We start from the raw sequence: 17,203 nt of genomic DNA, 5'->3' as shown, positions 1-17,203 counted from the left end.
GCAAGCGCTCTACCGCTGAGCTAAATCCCCAACCCATGACAGTTTCTTATACACTTGAGAAAATTAAAAAAAAAAAAAAAAAAAAAAAAACAAAAAACAGCCAAAGAAAGAGGGCAGCACGACCACTCTCCTGCCCTGCTGGTTCCTTCAGGCCTGAGTTCTCACAGGCCCTCCCACTCAACACACACAACTTTTTTTTTTTTTTCTCCCAGGAATAAACCATCTCCATAGATTTCCTGCCAGCTTTGGAGCAACATGCATTTTTCTCTATCAGACTTTGTCCTTCTGCACAGGAGAGGATGGGAGCTCAGGGCTCTGGGAACTCCATCTGACTCACTCCACCCCCCAGACCTGACCAGGACCCTGTGGAGAAACTCCTGGCTTGGGGACAGGGACAGTATGAGGAATATAATGGTACAGGGAACTCTGGGCTCTCACACATCACCAGGACCTTTAGCCTCTTCTTGTGGAATGCTGAATAAGTCCTGAGTGCCACAGACCTTAGTGTTCCTCCTGTAAAATGGGCAGTTTTATGTGGCCATGAAGCCTGGAGGTTTCCAGCTCAGCCTCTTCTCTTGGCTGAGGTGACAATCACCTGGGCTTGGCTTCATTTTTCCTATACGTTCAGAAGCTGAGCCAGAAAGTCTGTCCCATCGCCCTCTCCCCTTGCTGTGGAGACACAAGGAACCACAGGTAAGCCTTGTTGTTGGCCCTCCACCCTCCCGTTCTGGCCAGTCCTCTTACTTTGCTCCCACTGTGTTTCCACCAGGCTCCTCACTGCACAATGCCCTTGGCACACAGACCCTACCTTCCCCCGGGACAGACAGACCAAAAGCCTTGGGCAATATGGGCCCATCCTTGCTGGCCCTGGGGAGTAGACCTAGCTTTCGGTCAGAGCCTCAATGACACATCAATGGACAAAGGATACGGAAATGAGGTGGGACAGGGCTCTAGACAAAGGGACAAAAGCCAGCCATGACAACAAGGTCCTGGGTTCTCCACCCCACCCCACACCCAGACAGGGTTTCTCTGTCTGTAATAGCCCTGGCTGTCCTTGAACTTAAAAAATCCACCTGCCTCGACCTCCTAAGTGCTGGGACTAAGGGCATGCGCCACCATTGCCTGTCCTCAGCTCCTGCATTTCTAAGGTGAAGGTTCTGGTACACTCACCCCAAGAACATGAGATACACCGTTCATCCACAATGCACATGCCTGGGGGACCGTGGTTTCTGTCACATCCTCTCCAGCAGTGGGTACAAGTCACCAGTCTGTGCTACATACAGTACTGGTGACCTGTGAGGCCCTAGTCAGCCCTTGGATGCCTGGTCTCTAGAATCCCCTGCATGGAAATATGCCAAGTGGTCTTTGGAGTGCATTTCCCGCCCAAGGCTGGACCCAATCACAGTTCTCTGGTCATTCTACCAGACCATTCTACAAAATTGTAACCTCCTGTTCGGCTCCTACGACCTCTTCCAAGTTAGCCACGCTCCAGCTCACTCTGGGAGCACGCAGTATGACAGTGGACTGCCTTTAAATGGCTTCTAAACCCAGGCTATGACAAGGCAGGAAGCAGAGCTGTCCCTTTGAAAGCTGCAAAAAGAATACCATGGGCAGCCGGTCAGTGGTGGCTGAAGTGGAGGTGCACGCCTTTAACCCCAGCACTTGGGAGGCAGAGGCAGGCGGATTTCTGTGAGTTCAAGGCCAGCCTGGTCTCCAAAGCGAGTTCCAGGAAAGGCACAAAGCTACACAGAGAAACCCTGTCTCGAAAAACCAAAACAAACAAACAAACAACAAAGAACACCATGGGCAGGGCCCACTATGCAGACTTGTTTCCACAGCACCTCTCCCTGCTCCTGTGATGGCTCCGGCTTGAGACTCAGTTTCCACACAGTGAAATGAGAATTATCCTGGCATCACGGCCTGGGACTCAAGAGATACTAAAGTGACATCACTCAAGAAAGACATGCTCTGGACCCGAGACATGGCTCTGCAGTTGAGAGCTCACACTGTCCTTGTAGAGACAGCTGTTCCCAGCACCCACATCAAACAGCTTATAAGTACCTATAACTCAGCTCCCAGAAATCCAACACCCTTTTCTGGTCTCCTTACATACTCATGTATACAGACATCCATGCACACAAATAATTAAAAAATAAGCCAGGTGTAATGATGCATGCCTTTAGTCCTTTAATCCCAGCACCCAGGAGACAGAGGCAGGCAGATCTCTGAGTTTGAGACCAGCCTGGTCTACAGAGTGAGTTCTAGGACAGCCAGGGCTACACAGAGAAACCCTGTCTCAAAACAAATCAACAAAAAGATTTGGGGACTTGAGCCTGGTCACTGTCAGGCTCCTCACAGAATATATAATAGATATAATAAAATAGGGGCTGGGGAGATGATGGTTCAATGGGTAAGAACACTTGTTCTTTCAGAGGACCTGGGTTAGACTCCCAGCACCCACGTAGCAGCTCACAAACATCTGTAACTCCAGTTCCAGGAGATCCAGCGTCCTCTTCTGACCTCCATGGCCAGTAGGCACACACATGCTGCATATACATACATGCAAAATAACACTTATACATATAAAATAAAGAAATCTGAAAAGGGGGGGGGAACCTTTCAAAAATAAATCTTAAAAAAATAAAAATAAAAACAAAAAATATAGCTCTGATACAAAGCGCTTGCCTCACACAAACGAGGCATGAGTTCCACACCCAGTACTACAAAAGGAAAAGAAAGAAAAGCCCAGAGATGGGCATGATAGCCAGCCCACACCTGTAAATTCCAAAACGAGGAAGCTGAGGCAGGAGGATTAGAATCTGTTTGAAGCCAACCTGGGCTACATAGTAATTTCCAGACCAGCCTGGCTACAGTGTAAACCTGAATAAATAAATTAATTAGTAAATAACAAATAAAACTCTACTATGTTGGTCCTGTGGACACTATAAATAGGAGTTATAACCGTTCAGGTTCACAGTACTTTGTATTAATGGTAGGTCCGTACCCCATTCAGGGTTCTGTGATGAGCCTGACCATGGTCAGGCTCATCACAGAAATCTTTTGTTTTTGGTTTTTTGAGACAGGGTTTCTCCGTGTAGACCCAGCTGTCCTGGAATTCACTCTGTAGACCTGGATGGCCTCAAACTCAGAGATTCACCTGCCTCTGCCTCCCCAGTGCTGGGATTAAAGGCAAGCGTGAGCACCACCCGGCTAAACCCGGAAATCTTAATGCTGGTAACTTAGTGAGCAGCCCACCAGCAGCAACCACAGGAACCCTTGGGGAACCTGACCAAAGCCGCAGCTAACCGGCAAACAGCACAGGAACCAATGGAAACATTGTAACAAGTTACTTGTCCACTTTAACTACTTTTGGTAGGCTCACTGTCTTAGGCCTCTCCACCAAGTTTAATTGCGCCTCCCTGATTGGTCCTATTTTTCAGCCTATTCCCATGCCACACACTCAACCAATGGAACCCAGATAGTGACCTATGAGTTTGGGCTTCCTGAAGGATGCATTAGCACTCCACAGAAAGGAAGAGACACTTGTTTTTAAACCTCAGGCAGGGAGTTTGCTCCAGTCCTCCTCCAGATTCAACCTGAGGCTACTTCAGATTGAAATCCTATTATCTTGAAGGCCTTAGTCACTCTTCTATTGCTGTGGAGAAACACCATGACCAAGCCAACTCATAAAAGAAAGTATTAAAGCTGGGCATGCTGGTGCACGCCTTTAATCCCAGCACTCGAGAGGCAGAGGCAGGCAAATCTCTGAGTTCGAGGCCAGCCTGGTCTGCATAGCAAGTTCCAGGAAAGCCAGGGCTATACAGAGAAACCCTGCCTCAAATTCCTCCCACTAAATTAAAAAAAAAAAAAAAAAAAAGCATTTAATTGGAGATTTGCTGATAGTTTCAAAGGCTTAGTCCATTATCATCACGGCAGGAAGCATGGCGGCACACAGGCAGACTTGGTGCTGGAGAAATAGCTGAGAGTTATACATCCTGACCCACAGGCAGCAGGAAGCCAGAGAGCAGGACTGGGCCTGGCATAGGCTTTTGAAACCTCAAAGTCTCAACAAGACCACACCTCCTAATCTTTCTCAAGCAGTGCCACCCCCTGATCATCAAGCATTCAAATATATGCACCTAAGCGGGCCATTCTCATTAAACTACAGCCTCCGAGACTCCAGCTATCGGTTGCCAATAAGAGGCAGTTTCCAGCTTCCAGGTGTCAAGACTACCCATCACCTCAAAGACCTGCTCTTCTGGTAGTCTTCCAAAGTTGTAACACCTCTCAGAGCGAGTTTTTGGTTGGCATCCTGAAGCCTCTGAGAGCTTTGAGCTGTATCCTCTCTGAGCTGTCTCCACTCTTGGCTGGCATCCCACTGAGAATAAACCCGGTTTCCCTTAAACCCCATGTTGTCTTATCATCGTCTGCCCACTGTATTCTTTGAGGAGAGGGGGACTAGGTCCTAGTTGGAGACAGGAGACAACTCGACAAACCTCCTCACTGGTTTGCTGTCAGGAACACCTTCTGGGTCTTTTATCCATGCCAGTCATGTTGTGTCCTTTCCAGAAATGGCCCTCACTTCCTGTCCTTGCAATCACATTCAATAAATGTTTAGGGAACACTTAGTCAATACCTTCCACCCGTGAGGCCCAGTGCCAGCACCTCCCATCATCTGCAGCTCTGCCTGTTGTCCCGATCCTTGTGACCATCACTAGTCAGTTGCCGCAATACTCCGACCACCAGGAACTGCCCACAATACAGGCAGGCTCGGAGATCAGCCCAGACCAGAATCAGCCTCCAGAAGAGGCAAAAAACGTCCAGAAATAGCATGGTGAATGAAGGCCTAGGTGATTGGAAACTGAGGCCAAGAACAAGCAAGAGGGCCAGAGACATCGTGAGGTAGCCTGGACGTCATGGGGCCAAGCAGTGGTTCTCGGGAGTCCAAGGACCCTGCAATCTTCAGCACAACATTTTTAAAGCTGCATGGACCAGGAAAGTAGCTTGATGGTAGGGCACTTGCCTAGCAAGCCCAGGGCCCTGATTTCTATGCCTAGAAACAAAAATCTTACATAGGGTCAGCAAGATAACTCAGTAGGTAAAGGCACCTGCCACTGAGTCTGGTGACCTGAGTTCAGTCCCCAGAATTCACATAGTAGTAGGTGAGAGCTGACCCCAAGATATCCTCTGTCTCTGTCTCTGTCTCTCTCTCTCTCTCTCTCTCTCTCTCTCTCACACACACACACACACAGTGTAATCAAACTTTTATTTTGTTTGCTTTTTTGTTTTGTTTTGTTTTTCGAGACAGGGTTTCTCTGTGTAGCTTTTGCACCTTTCCTGGAACTCACTTGGTAGCCCAGGCTGGCCTCGAACTCACAGAGATCCGCCTGGCTCTGCCTCCTGAGTGCTGGGATTATAGGCGTGTGCCACCACCACCCAGCTTTTGAGAGAGGCTCTTACTATGTAACACCGGCTAGCCTGAAACTTGCTATGTAGACCAGGCTAGCCTGGAGCTCACTGAGATCCACCTGTCTCTTTCTGCCTTCTGAGTACTGGAATTAAACACCCTCACCACCATGCCACACCACTGCATTCTTTTGTGGGTTCCTCGCTCTGCCATAGAGGCACTCTAACAAACAGCCGGGTAGGGCCTAGTTAGTATGTATCCCACACTGGCAGGAGAGGCCAGAGATAGACATGGGACAGCTATCAGAGAAGCATGCACCAAAGGGAGACTAGCCTGGAGGCTCTGCAGCTCACTGCTTTGGGAAAGGTTCGTGCAGGCCCTTGGGAACCCACAGGGAGAGAAGAAGGGACAGGTCTGGAAGATGAAGAGGACTCAGGGAGTTGGACAAATGGTCCCTACAAACGGAATGCAAGCCCGATCCTACGACTTCCTGGCTATGAGCCTCCCTTCCAGGCACCCCTTACTGGCCCACGGGAAGAACGCCCATGCCTGTGCCCAGGTGTTTCATCCGCTGTCACAGTGAACACACACAGAAAGCATCTGCCCCTTAGGCAGTGGGGAAGTATCCCAAGAACAGGAGCAAGTCATTAATTGGGAGGTACAGCTGGGAGGACACCTAGGTGGCCACTCATCCTGGGGGGTCTCTGCCAGCCAGGTATCCTGAGTCCACAATGCCCATTTAGACCCCTCAGTTCCAGCCTGCCACTTCTGGAAAGCTCCAAGCTGGGAGAGGACTGGACAGCAGGAAGGCTACACAGGCTGTCCAGGCCTTCTTTCTCCTCACAGAGGACTCCACTTCAGTGGGAGCCAAACTTTTATGACACATAACGTCTAAGTTCATAAAACAACTGAGTAATTCGGTATGTGAAAATGGTCTCCATTGCTTCAATTTTACATTTCTAGAAAAAAATGAAAACAAGTCAGCCAGCAGAGGCATTTCCACTTGAGGCAACACAAGCAAAATTATTTTAGGATCCTGTAAACTTTCTAGATATGGGCAAGGCTGAGGGGGCCCCAGGTCTGCCCCATGCTAGACCACAGGAGAGGTCATGGACAATTAAACCCTACCCCTGTCTCCTTCTGAGAGGTGGGGACAGTAACCCCTCTGAAACAGGTTTCCCTGACACTGTGAGGCCCAAACTATGAGAACAAGGATGAGTGGACATGAACTAAAAGTTGTACCTCAATGTCCCCCTCTGGAGGGGAACTTCTGTGTGTGGTACTCCTGGTATGGGGTACTGTTAAGTACACCGGATACACCTATTCACATTTCCATGGCTAGGGGCTGAGGGAAAGTACTTGCCACAAAAGTATGAAGACCAGTTCAATCCCTAGTAGCCATACTTTTAAAAAAAAAGCCAACACACAGTACATGCACACTGCCTGTAATCTTAGTGCTGGGAGGCAGGGATGGCGGATCCCTGGAGCTTGCTGGCCAGCCAAGCCAAGTCCATAGCTCAGAGTTCAAGGAGAGATTTTATCTAAAAAAATAAATAAGGTGGTTGGGGTCGGAGTAAGGGTTCAGCAGTTAAGAGCACTGACTACGGTTTGGTTCCCAGAAGTCACATGACAACTCACAACCATCTGTAACTCCAGTTCCAGGAGATCCAGTGCCTTCTTCTGGCCTCCGGGAGCACCGGGCACACATGTGGAGCACAGATATACATGTAGGCAAAACACCCACTCACATAAAATAATATTTTTTTTAAATTAAAATAAAGTGGGGTTGTTGAGGAAGACACACAATGTCAACCTCTTGTCTTTACACGTAGGCATATATGCATGCACACCAACATGAATATACTTATTCAAATTTCCCCTGGAAGACGTGCACATCCAAGGAGCTATGTGAAAGCAGGCATCAGCAGCACAGAGGACTTTGGTCTGAACTGAGGTTAAAAGCTGGCATTGTGGAAGAGGCATACAAGGAAGTTGCTGATGGGCAGGAAGGGGTACTAGGGGATGAAAACTGAGCTGTTTGAAGCTCATCTCCAAGCTCTTAGGCTACAGTATGGGGGTTCAGATGGACCCGTCTGTAAAACAAAACAAAACCAAAAAAGAGTATGGCCAGGCCAAGACTGAAGAGAACCCTTGTGAGCAAAGCTAGAACAGAAGAGAGATATGCCTGTGTGGGGTGTCTCAGGAAAGGGCTCCTAATGTCTTTGTCGGCCCCTACTTTCCATTGTAGATCAGGTCCTTTAGGGTGGACTTCTGCTCCTAGCCCAGAGGCCTGCCCAATCCCTTCTGGTAAAGCTATCACCTATGGCACTGCCAGGCAGCTCCCCCGATTCATCTCATCAACAGCTCCTGAGTCCTTTTCTCTTTCATCAACCATCATTATTAGGCACCTCCTGGATGTCTGTCTAGGTGTCGAAGATGGTGTGTACCGCCTCCCATTAAGAGCTCCTGTTAACCAGGGCTGGGATGATTTACCTGCATCAACACTCATCACCAGGGGTTTTTATTTTACCAGACAGCCAGATGTTAGCATACCCATCTCCCCTGGCTGAGTGATGACACAGAAAGGCGGGCTCTTGACCATAGGAACACTCACAACCCATGGGACAGGCTGCAAAGTTTCCAAGGCTCCCTCTGAGAGGGCGCAGTAAATGCCCAGCAGAAATCATACTAAGCTGCTCAAATGGTAACATACGCATTGTCCCCATTTTAGAGACAGAGAAGCTGAGGTCGGCGATATAGTCACAAAATAAGAAGTGGCAGAGCTGGAATCTTAACCCGGCTGCTGGATCAAGAGTCTGCGTTAAGTAGTTATGCCTGGGTTCCAGGCGTGCAGCACAGGGCTGGGACTGATGGGACGTACCGCCCAGTTAGATGTTAATCTAAGAAGGTCTATCTCTTCCCAATCCCTACTCCTCAGCTGAACGAAACATGTTTCTTGGCCTGGATGTCTGAAGAAACTTCTAGAAGAAAGCCAGGGTCTCCATGTGGAGAGTTAGACTTGGCTTCAGGAAGAGGGAAAGGATCATACAGTATGGGGAACAAAAATCATTTGCACTCAAGGAACAGCGCGGTACCCCTCAAGTCTCTTGCTGGGAGAGGACGTACATTGTGGCGGGGACCAGAGGGACCAGAAGACTATCTGCAGACCATCCTCCTGCCAGTCATTCCTCACCACTCACCTCCCAGAATCCCAGAAGAAATTCCTGTGCAGTTCCCCAGCGAGCCCTGGGCTCTCCCTTCCACACCGGTCCTCCCATGATCCTCAGCACAGTCTGCCCTCCCCACGAAACTGGCCTCACAGCCAGCTGGCATCAGATGGCCTCCTTTTACAGGTAATAATACCAACGCAGCGGCCAGCAATTTCCAACACAGTTCAGGTGCCAGGCATCCTCCATGCCTCATCATTTCCAATCCTCTCCAAAGTCCTGGGGGGTGGGATTCTCTCCACTCGACGGAGGTGGAAACTGAGGCTCAGAACACCGACTTCCTGGAGTGAGGCAGCTACTACAGCAGATGGGCTGACTGATGGGCAACGAGGAGTCGACCACAGGACACACAGACAGATTCTCCAAGGAGGCAGCTGAGGCAGTTTGCTCAATCCCTGCCGAGGACAGCTCCCTGCTGTCCTCAGGAGTTAGTACCAGCTTCCTGGTGTGACCTTCCACCTCTTCTCCATCTGGCCCTCCTGTCCTGAAGCCTTGGCTTCCCTCTCCAGCCCCTCCTACTCTCCAGCTCATTTCTCATGGTGGTCCAGTGTCCCACTATCCTGCACCCCATCTCTTATCACACCAGGGATTCACACCTCTAGGCCCTTGCTCTTGCTATTCCTTCAGTCCTGGGAACTCTGCCAGCTTCCTGTCTTCTATTCCAGTAGGTTCTTTCTCCCTAGGGCAGAGAGCCCCTCTTTCCAACTTTCCCAGGACCCCTGCTTATCTCCTCAGCATTGGGCAGCACTAACCCTAGAGTTGCCAGCTCCTGGAGAGAGAGCATTTTCTTGCTCTCCCTACCATCTTCGTGCTTGGCTCAGTGCCTGGACCTTTAATAACTGTGTCCCTCCAGGTACAGGCCAATCCCCTATGAAGGCATATCTGGACCCATGTCCCAGGCATGTTAGAGGGCCATAGAAGAATCCCAGTAGGGAAATGTTCCTGCCTTCATCTCCCTTCTAGGGTGTTCTGTAGGGCAGGGAGCATCATCAGATCTCAGGCCATCAGAGCAGACTGGGGCGCAGCACCTCTGCTTGCTGCGCCCCAGCTCAGGCACACCCCTATACACACGCACATGCACACACACACACACACACACACACACACACACACACACACACACCCAGCACAACCAAGCAAGTTCCCCTCCCCACCCCCGGTTCCAGAACTATTTGCAGATATTTATAGCGCCCTCCCCCAGCCAGGAGCTCTCCTCCGCCCTGGACAGTGCAGTGCAAAGAGAGGAAGCACACCACCCCCCCAGCTCCCCAGTAAAAGGCGGGGAGGGGGCTCCCTCATCGTTCGCTTTTGCCTGCTCCCCGCTAAGGCAGCTGTAGTTACAGCTCCAGCCACAGCCCCCGCACCCGCCCAGCACCCCGACCGACCGCGCCTGGGCCTCCGCCAGCCACCGCAGCAGCCGGGGTCGGGGGTGGGGAAGGCAAAAGCTGAGGCCTCGCGCCCCCAGCCCCAAGCCGCGCGGGAGGTGGAAGGGAAAGGGCGCTGCACAAAGCACGGCTGGAGCCCTGCGCCTTGGGACGCCCCCACCCCACCCCCAGTCCAGTCAGAGGAGGGGGTCGCCGCGCCAGGCTCTGCCCTGCGGCCAGGGAGAGCTGCGGAGAGCAGGCGAGTGGGGGCAGGGGGCGCCGGCTAAGCAGCCCCCCACATCTCGTCCCTCCTTGGCTCCAGGTCCCCGGTCCCGGGGCTGCGGGCCCCTCGCGGGGGGCGGCGGCAGGGACCCGGAGGCGAGGCCTGGGGCGCGGAGGATGCAGGACTGCGGCGCGGGTCCCTGGCTCCAGGGTCAACTCACCCATCGCCCGCTGGGTCTTAGCAGCAGCGGCAGCAGCAGCGGCGGCGGCGGCTCCGCGGCCCCCGGGGCCCCCGGCGGGGAGATGCTGGCGTCCGCCGCAGCCTCTCCTCGCCCCATCCCGGGCTCCGGCGGCGGCGGCTGCGGCGGGCGCCCGGCATCGCAGGCAGCACGGCTCCGGCCCGGCCCGATCCCCGCCCCCCACCCCACTTCCACCCCGTCCCGCGGGCCCCGCGCGGCCGCTCGACTGCACCCTGGGGCGGCGGCGGGGGCGCGGCGGCGAGGCCGAGCGCTGCGCTGGAGGTGCCCGCTCCCGCCGGCCCCCGCCCCGCCCCCGCGCGGCCGCGTCCCCTCCCCCTCCAGCCGGGCTCGGCGCGCTCGGGGCCGGGGGCGCCTGGACCGCGGGCTCCCGCCGCCTCCCCGCGCCTCGCGTGTGTGCAGCGATCGGATGCGCGAGTGTGCGCGTGCCCTGCCTGTGACCGTGCGTGCGCCGGCCCACGACCCTGGCGTCCTGTGCGGGTGTGTGTGTGTGTGTGTGTGTGTGTGTGCTGTGTAAGATGGGGCTGGCCAGAGTCCGTGTCCGGCTCTGCGTGTGCGTGTGCGTGGACCTGTGTGTCTGCGTTCTGCAGCGGGTGGCAGGTCAGCCCCTGTGTGCGCGATGGACGTGTAGATAGATCCGTGTTGGGGTGTGATTGTGAGCACATTGTGGCTGGGGGCACAGGCCTCCTGTGTGGTGGTGTGCACATGGTCCTGACCACTGTGACTAAGTGTACATACCACTGTGACCTTATGCAGAGGCCTGGTGGTGGGCAAGTGTACAAGACACAGTGTCGCCGCCAGTGTCCGGGCTGGTATGTGTCTTTCTGTCTTTCTCTGGCCTCTGTACGCGGGCTTCCATCCTTCTGTCCCTGCTTCATCAATGGTGTGCACAAAGCCACCCATGATACCCTCTCCAGGTGAGCCCCCCCCACAAGGGTCGTGGTGAAGGTAATGGCAATGTGCTGGATCTGGAATTCACCCCCAGGCTTGGAGGATTTACTCTTTTTCCCTCCCTTTCCCAGGATGTTCACAATTGGCAATCTCTAGCACTCAGGTTGCCCGTGGTAGACTATTATCTACTTACTTATTTAGGTTTTTCAAGTCAGGGTTTCCTCTGTGTAGCCCTGACTGTCCTGAGACTCTCTCTGTAGATCAGGTTAGCCTTGAACTCAGAGATCCACCTGCCTCTGCAGCCCACCGCACAAGTGCTGGGACAAAATGCATGGCTTACCACACCTGGCTTGTGGTGAACTCTTTCTTCCCAAGACAAGACCTGCTCCCCAAGACTAGGTGCTCTACAAGTCTGGAATAACAATGTGCCTTTTTAAAAACCATTTATTTAGTTAGTTTATTTTGACGGCTCTCATTGTGTAGCCAAAGTTGGCCTCTAATTTGTGATCATCCTGCCTCAGTCTCCCAAGTTGCTAAGTTTGCAGGCTCATGCCACCAAACTACTTATGTCCTTTCTTTTTTAATGTCTTTGCATTTCTAACAATTATGGTATGTGTGGGTGTTTTGCCTGCATGTATGTGCACTACCTGCATGTAGTGCCCATTGGATTCCTTAGAACTGTAGATGCAGACAGTTGTTAGCAGCCATGTGGGTTCTGGGTTCAAATCCAGTGTTCTTAACTGCTGAGCCATCTTAGCACAGCCTCTAATTAGTTGTCTTACAACATTTTTGTTTGTTTGTTTGTTTGTTTTTTTTTGTTTTTTCGAGACAGGGTTTCCCTGTGTAGCTTTGTGCCTTTCCTGGAACTCACTTGGTAGCCCAGGCTGGCCTAGAACTCACAGAGATCCGCCTACCTCTGCCTCCTGAGTGCTGGGATTAAAGGCGTGTGCCACCACCGCCCGGCGTCTTACAACTTTTTAAAAGATTATTTATTTTATATGAATGTTTTGTCTGCATATATGACTGGTGCCCATGGAGTTCAGAAGAGGTTGTAAGATAACCTGGTACTAAAGTTATACATGGTTGTAAGCTGTCATTCGGGGGTGGGAACTGAACCTGAGTGGGTCCTCTTCAAGAGTAACAAGTGCTCTTAACTGCTAAGTCATCTCTTCACCCTCAATTTTCTTCTTATTATTATGTAAAGTGATTTTTTTTTTCAAGACAGGGATTCTCTATGCAGCCTTGGCTGTCCTGGAACTCACAGACATCACCCTGCTTCTGCCTCCGAAGTGCTGGGATTAAAGGCATTGTGCCACCACTGCCTAGCTGTGATTTTATTTTTCAAGAATCCAAGACAAATTGTGCTACTAGGTCAAACTCATTTCCAACTAGGAAGGGGGACCCTTTTTGTCTTATAGTGATAAAACAGTCTTTAAAAGCTTTTGTTATGGCAGAGGCAGGCAGATCTCTGTGAGTTGGAGGCTAGTCTGGTCTACAAAAGTGAGTTCCAGGACAGCCAGAGCTATGCAGAGAAACTTTATCTCAAAAAACCAACCAACAAACAAATAAACAAGACAAAACAAAACAAAAAACCCTTTTGTTATTACTGGTATGTGTACACTGGCTCAAGAGACCATGTTTATTACCCTTGGCTTCGCACACAGGTCAGAGGGCACCTTTTGGGAGCTGGTTCTTTCCTTCCACAGTGGGATCTGGGCATCAAACTCAGGTTGTCGGGGTTTCACAGCAAGTGCCCACTGGCTGAGCTACCCTCAAATGTTCCCCAGGTTTTTGTCATTTTGTTTTTCTGAGATAAGGTCTCTTGTATCCCTGGCTGATCTAGAAGTTAGCGTATATCCAAGGATAAACTGGAACTCCTGCTCCTCTGGATTGCTGTGATGAACAAATGTTCAGCAAGATGTGGTTTTCTGTGGTGCTAGAGAACCAAGTCAGAGCTTCTCACATGGCAGACAAGTGTTCTACCTGGAGTTCATCCCTAGTTCCAAGTCCCTTCATTTCTGGATGACTTTAATGGAATAGACTATTGCTGCTACAGTGTAAACGGGAAAATTATCAAAAGGTTGTTTACAAATGGTTATTTTCTTTCTTCTTTTTTTGTTTGTTTGTTTGTTTGTTTTCTCTGTGTAGTGTTGGTCCTGGATCTCACTTTGTAGACCAGGCTGGCCTCGAATTCACAGAGATCTGCCTGCCTCTGCCTCCCAAGTGCTGGGATTAAAGGCGTGTGCCACTAATACCAGGCTCCAAATGGTTATTTTCATTGAACAGGAAGCCCACCCATGGCTCCCACCTCTAGGGTCCCTGTAAGTATCAACTTTATGATACAATGCTTTCTTTTAGGGGTAGAGTCCTCTCAGAGGTCAGAAAAGGACATTGGGTCCCCTGGAACTGGAGTTAGGGATGGTTGTAAGTCACCATGTGGGTAATAGGAATCAAACCCAGGTCTTCTGCAAGAGTAACAAATGCTCTTAACTGCTAAGACACCTCTCCAATCCCACTTCTTTTCTTTTTAAATATTTATTTTTATTTATGTTTATGTGTGAGTGTGTGCATGCTGTATGTGGATGCAAGTGCCCTCAGGACCAGAAGAGGGCGTCAGACCCCGGGAACTGGAGTTACTGGCAGTTAGGAGCTGCCAAATATGGATGGGTACAGGGAATTGAACTCAGATCTTCTGGAAGAGCAGCCACTGCTCCTTAACCACCAGCCCTTGTGACACTTGATATGAGGCATTTTGCTGTGACCTAAAAACCCAATACACCATCCCTAAAGCTTGACACTCTCTTGGATTATCTATTTTTGAGACAAGGTCTCTCTGTGTAGCCCTGGCTGTCCTGGAACTCTCTCTGTAGACAAGACTGGCCTCAAATTCAGAGAGCAGCCTGCCTCTGCCTTCCCAGTGCTGGGATTGAAGGCGTGTGCCACCACTGCTTGGCTGGATTATCTACTTGTCTGTCTGTCTAGTTATCTATTTATTGTTGTACTGTAGATGGATCCCAGGACCTCCCATATGCCAGGCAGGCACCCTACCACTGAACTACAGTCCACACACAACTCCCACGGCCTTTGATTTCAATACAATGCAAAAAACACTCACATCTGCCTGTCCAGAGCCTTCAGCGTCAGCTCCCAGAATGCAGTGAGAAGTGTGCTCTCCTCCTAGCACTACCCCAGACAGTTATATGGATGACAAGAGTGAGATAGCTCTGCCTTGCCTTGCCCTGCCCAGCGCTGGCCACTTCTGGAAGCTTCTGGGGACCTGCTGTTTGCTCTTTGTCCCCCACCACCACCCTGGAGTCTGTTTTCCTGCCTTTTCCAGATTCCCAAGCTTCTTGGGAGGCCTCTGGGAGGGAGGGGGAGCTGTCTTGGTTAGGGTCATACCAAAGTCCACCTCCGTTTCTCAGCGTTTCTCTCACAGTCTGTTGGAACAGTGTGGTGAGTACGGATTTTCCCCGTCCTTCAGAGACTGGCAAGTGACTTCCTGGGCCACCTTCAACCAGGCTCCGGTACAGCCCAGGACAGCACACGCCCCACCCCTTCTCAGCCTAGGCCCAGTGGGAGGACGAGCCCACCTCCTCAGAGCTGGCAAGGAAGAGAGAGCCAGCCTCTGGTTCCCCTTCCCCAGTCACCTTTCCGTTCCTTCCCTCCGGCAAGGGACTCCCACTGGGCAGCTGGAGGCAGGGACTATGGGCTTATTAAAGCTTGGGTTCTAGTCCTGCCCTACTGTGCACCCTTGACCTACACACACAAGTTTCTTCATGTGCAGAGTAGGATGTTTACATCCATCATCCCACTGACATCAGCAGCATCTGGCTCCCCCCCACTCCAGTCACTTCCTGTGTGTAGGCAGGGAGGGGCTTGGTAGGTGGTCCTCCTCCCTGCCCCCTCCTCTGGGGACTGACTGATAGGTTTGGAGGCTGTGGGAGCTGGAGTTAGGAGACGCCCAGATACAAGATTAGCCTGCCCCTAGCATGTTACATGGTGTCACCTTACAGCGTGGGCCGCCTCTTTGTTTCTGGGGCTGTTTTGGCTCTGGGAACAATTGCAGGGTCTGTTAGCCCAGCATAGGCTCTTCCTGCTAGGCCTCCCTGGGTCACCTCACCTGGCCTCCCGGTCTCCAGGTGAGGGCTCCCTAACTCATTCTTCTCCAGGCTTTCTGGCTTCCAGAGAGCTAGCCCATGTTTCATTTAGAGAGTTCCCACCTGGGTGACCCTGAATAAGTCTCCTCTCTGCAAGGCTCAGTTTCCACTCTGGTCAAGCCAGGGCAATGGAAAAACAGTGATCCATTATTGCAAGGTATGGAATGTTCCAGAATTCTCATTCTCTCTCTCTCTCTCTCTCTCTCTCTCTCTCTCCCCCCCTTTTTTTTTTTTTTTTTGCCAGAGCTGAGGACCGAACCTAGGGCCTTGCTTTTGCTAGGCAAGCACTCTACCACTGAGCTAAATCCCCAACCCCCAGAATTCTCAGAAGCATGTGTGCTTGTGAGCATGTGTGCATGAGCATGTGGGTGTGACTTAGGCCTGTGATGTACACACACACACACACACACACACACACACACACACACACACACACACACATAGGTGTGTAGACATGGGCATGTGTTCGTTCCTGGGGAAGGGCTCAAGACTACTGTTAACTTCTTAGGAGTCAGGAACCAGATTTAGGAATCCTAGGCTCTTCAGCATCTCAGGAACCATCCTAGGCCCAGCCTCCCTCTTGCTCCTAAGGCTCCTATTCAGCCTCTGCGCACACACCAGGTTTCTATCATTATGCCGAGCATAGCCTCCCTGGGCCCCTGGTCTGCCCTTCTCCTTCTTGTCTCCCTCTGCGTCCTCCCCTCCCACTTCTCCTTCCCATCCATGGACTTTTCACCTGCAAGCGTAGCAGATAATTCACTGTGTTTGCTGTGGCCTAGCTCGTCTCCTGCTGGGAGGGCAGAGAGCTTTGCTGACTTTGCTTGTGCCCAGCACAGCCTGGCACATACACAGCAGGAGCTCCACAAACATTGCCAAATGGCCAGGAGCCCCAGGCACCCTCCCTGGCTTCTGTTGTCTACTTTTTGAGGCATGCCTCTCAACAGAAGGGTCTGTAGGGAGCTAGAAGCAGGTTAGAGCACAGATAAAAGTGCCAGCCCCTTGATGAAGGAGGCCTCTGTACTGGAAAGTTCGAGTGCGTGCGCGCGTGCGCACGCGCGCGCGCGCGCGCGCACGCGCACACACACACACACACACACACACACACACACACACCGAGGGCCAAGGTTGCTATGTGCTGACAGCATGTGACCTAGGATAGCAGTATCCTTCTTACCCTGCAAAACTCAGGCCCCTGCTCTATCTCCAATCGCAACTAGGGCACCCTAGTCCTGTGCCCCCCTGGGCAGCCCAAGACCCCCATTAGGAGACAAGCAAGGCAAGAAGAGACTGGTGAGGTGTCTGAGCAGCAGAGCCAGAACCCCAGCCCAGGTTCCAGATCCAGAGTTAGGGCTCCAGTCACCAGGTCAGTTCCAGAGAGAACACTATAGCCTAGTCTTGGACTCCAGGCTACCAGACAACAGAATGAGTGAGCCTCTCTGGGTGGTGGTGGTGCACGCCTTTAATCCCAGCACTCAGAGGCAAGGCAGGTGGATCTTTGTGAGTCCGAGGCCAGCCTGGGCTACTGAGTGAGTTCCAGGAAAGGCGCAAAGTTACACAGAGACACCCTGTCTCTCGAAACACCTCCCCGCTAAAAAAAAAAAAAAAAAAAAAAAAAAAAAAGAATGAGTGAGCCTCAGAAAAGCAAGGGATGCTGGGCAGCAGCTTAGCCTGGCCTTGG

The 17,203-nt window shown here is 51.6% G+C and overlaps 1 protein-coding gene across 1 annotated transcript in view; it reads right to left on the bottom strand.

Annotated features, from left to right (window-relative positions):
- Window positions 1–11,015, bottom strand: part of Mgat3 (beta-1,4-mannosyl-glycoprotein 4-beta-N-acetylglucosaminyltransferase) — a 24,366-nt gene extending 13,351 nt beyond the window's left edge. The window contains exon 1 of the mRNA XM_036208581.1: window positions 10,442–11,015. The gene's annotated coding sequence lies outside the window, so the exon portion shown is untranslated. The remainder of the gene's footprint in view (window positions 1–10,441) is intronic.
- Window positions 11,016–17,203: the final 6,188 nt, after the last annotated feature.

This window comes from Onychomys torridus, chromosome 16 (genome assembly GCF_903995425.1).
Source record: "Onychomys torridus chromosome 16, mOncTor1.1, whole genome shotgun sequence".
Lineage (NCBI taxonomy): Eukaryota > Metazoa > Chordata > Mammalia > Rodentia > Cricetidae > Onychomys > Onychomys torridus.
The sequence above is the reverse complement of the archived record's forward strand: the minus strand, read 5'-3'. Positions and strand labels throughout refer to the sequence as shown.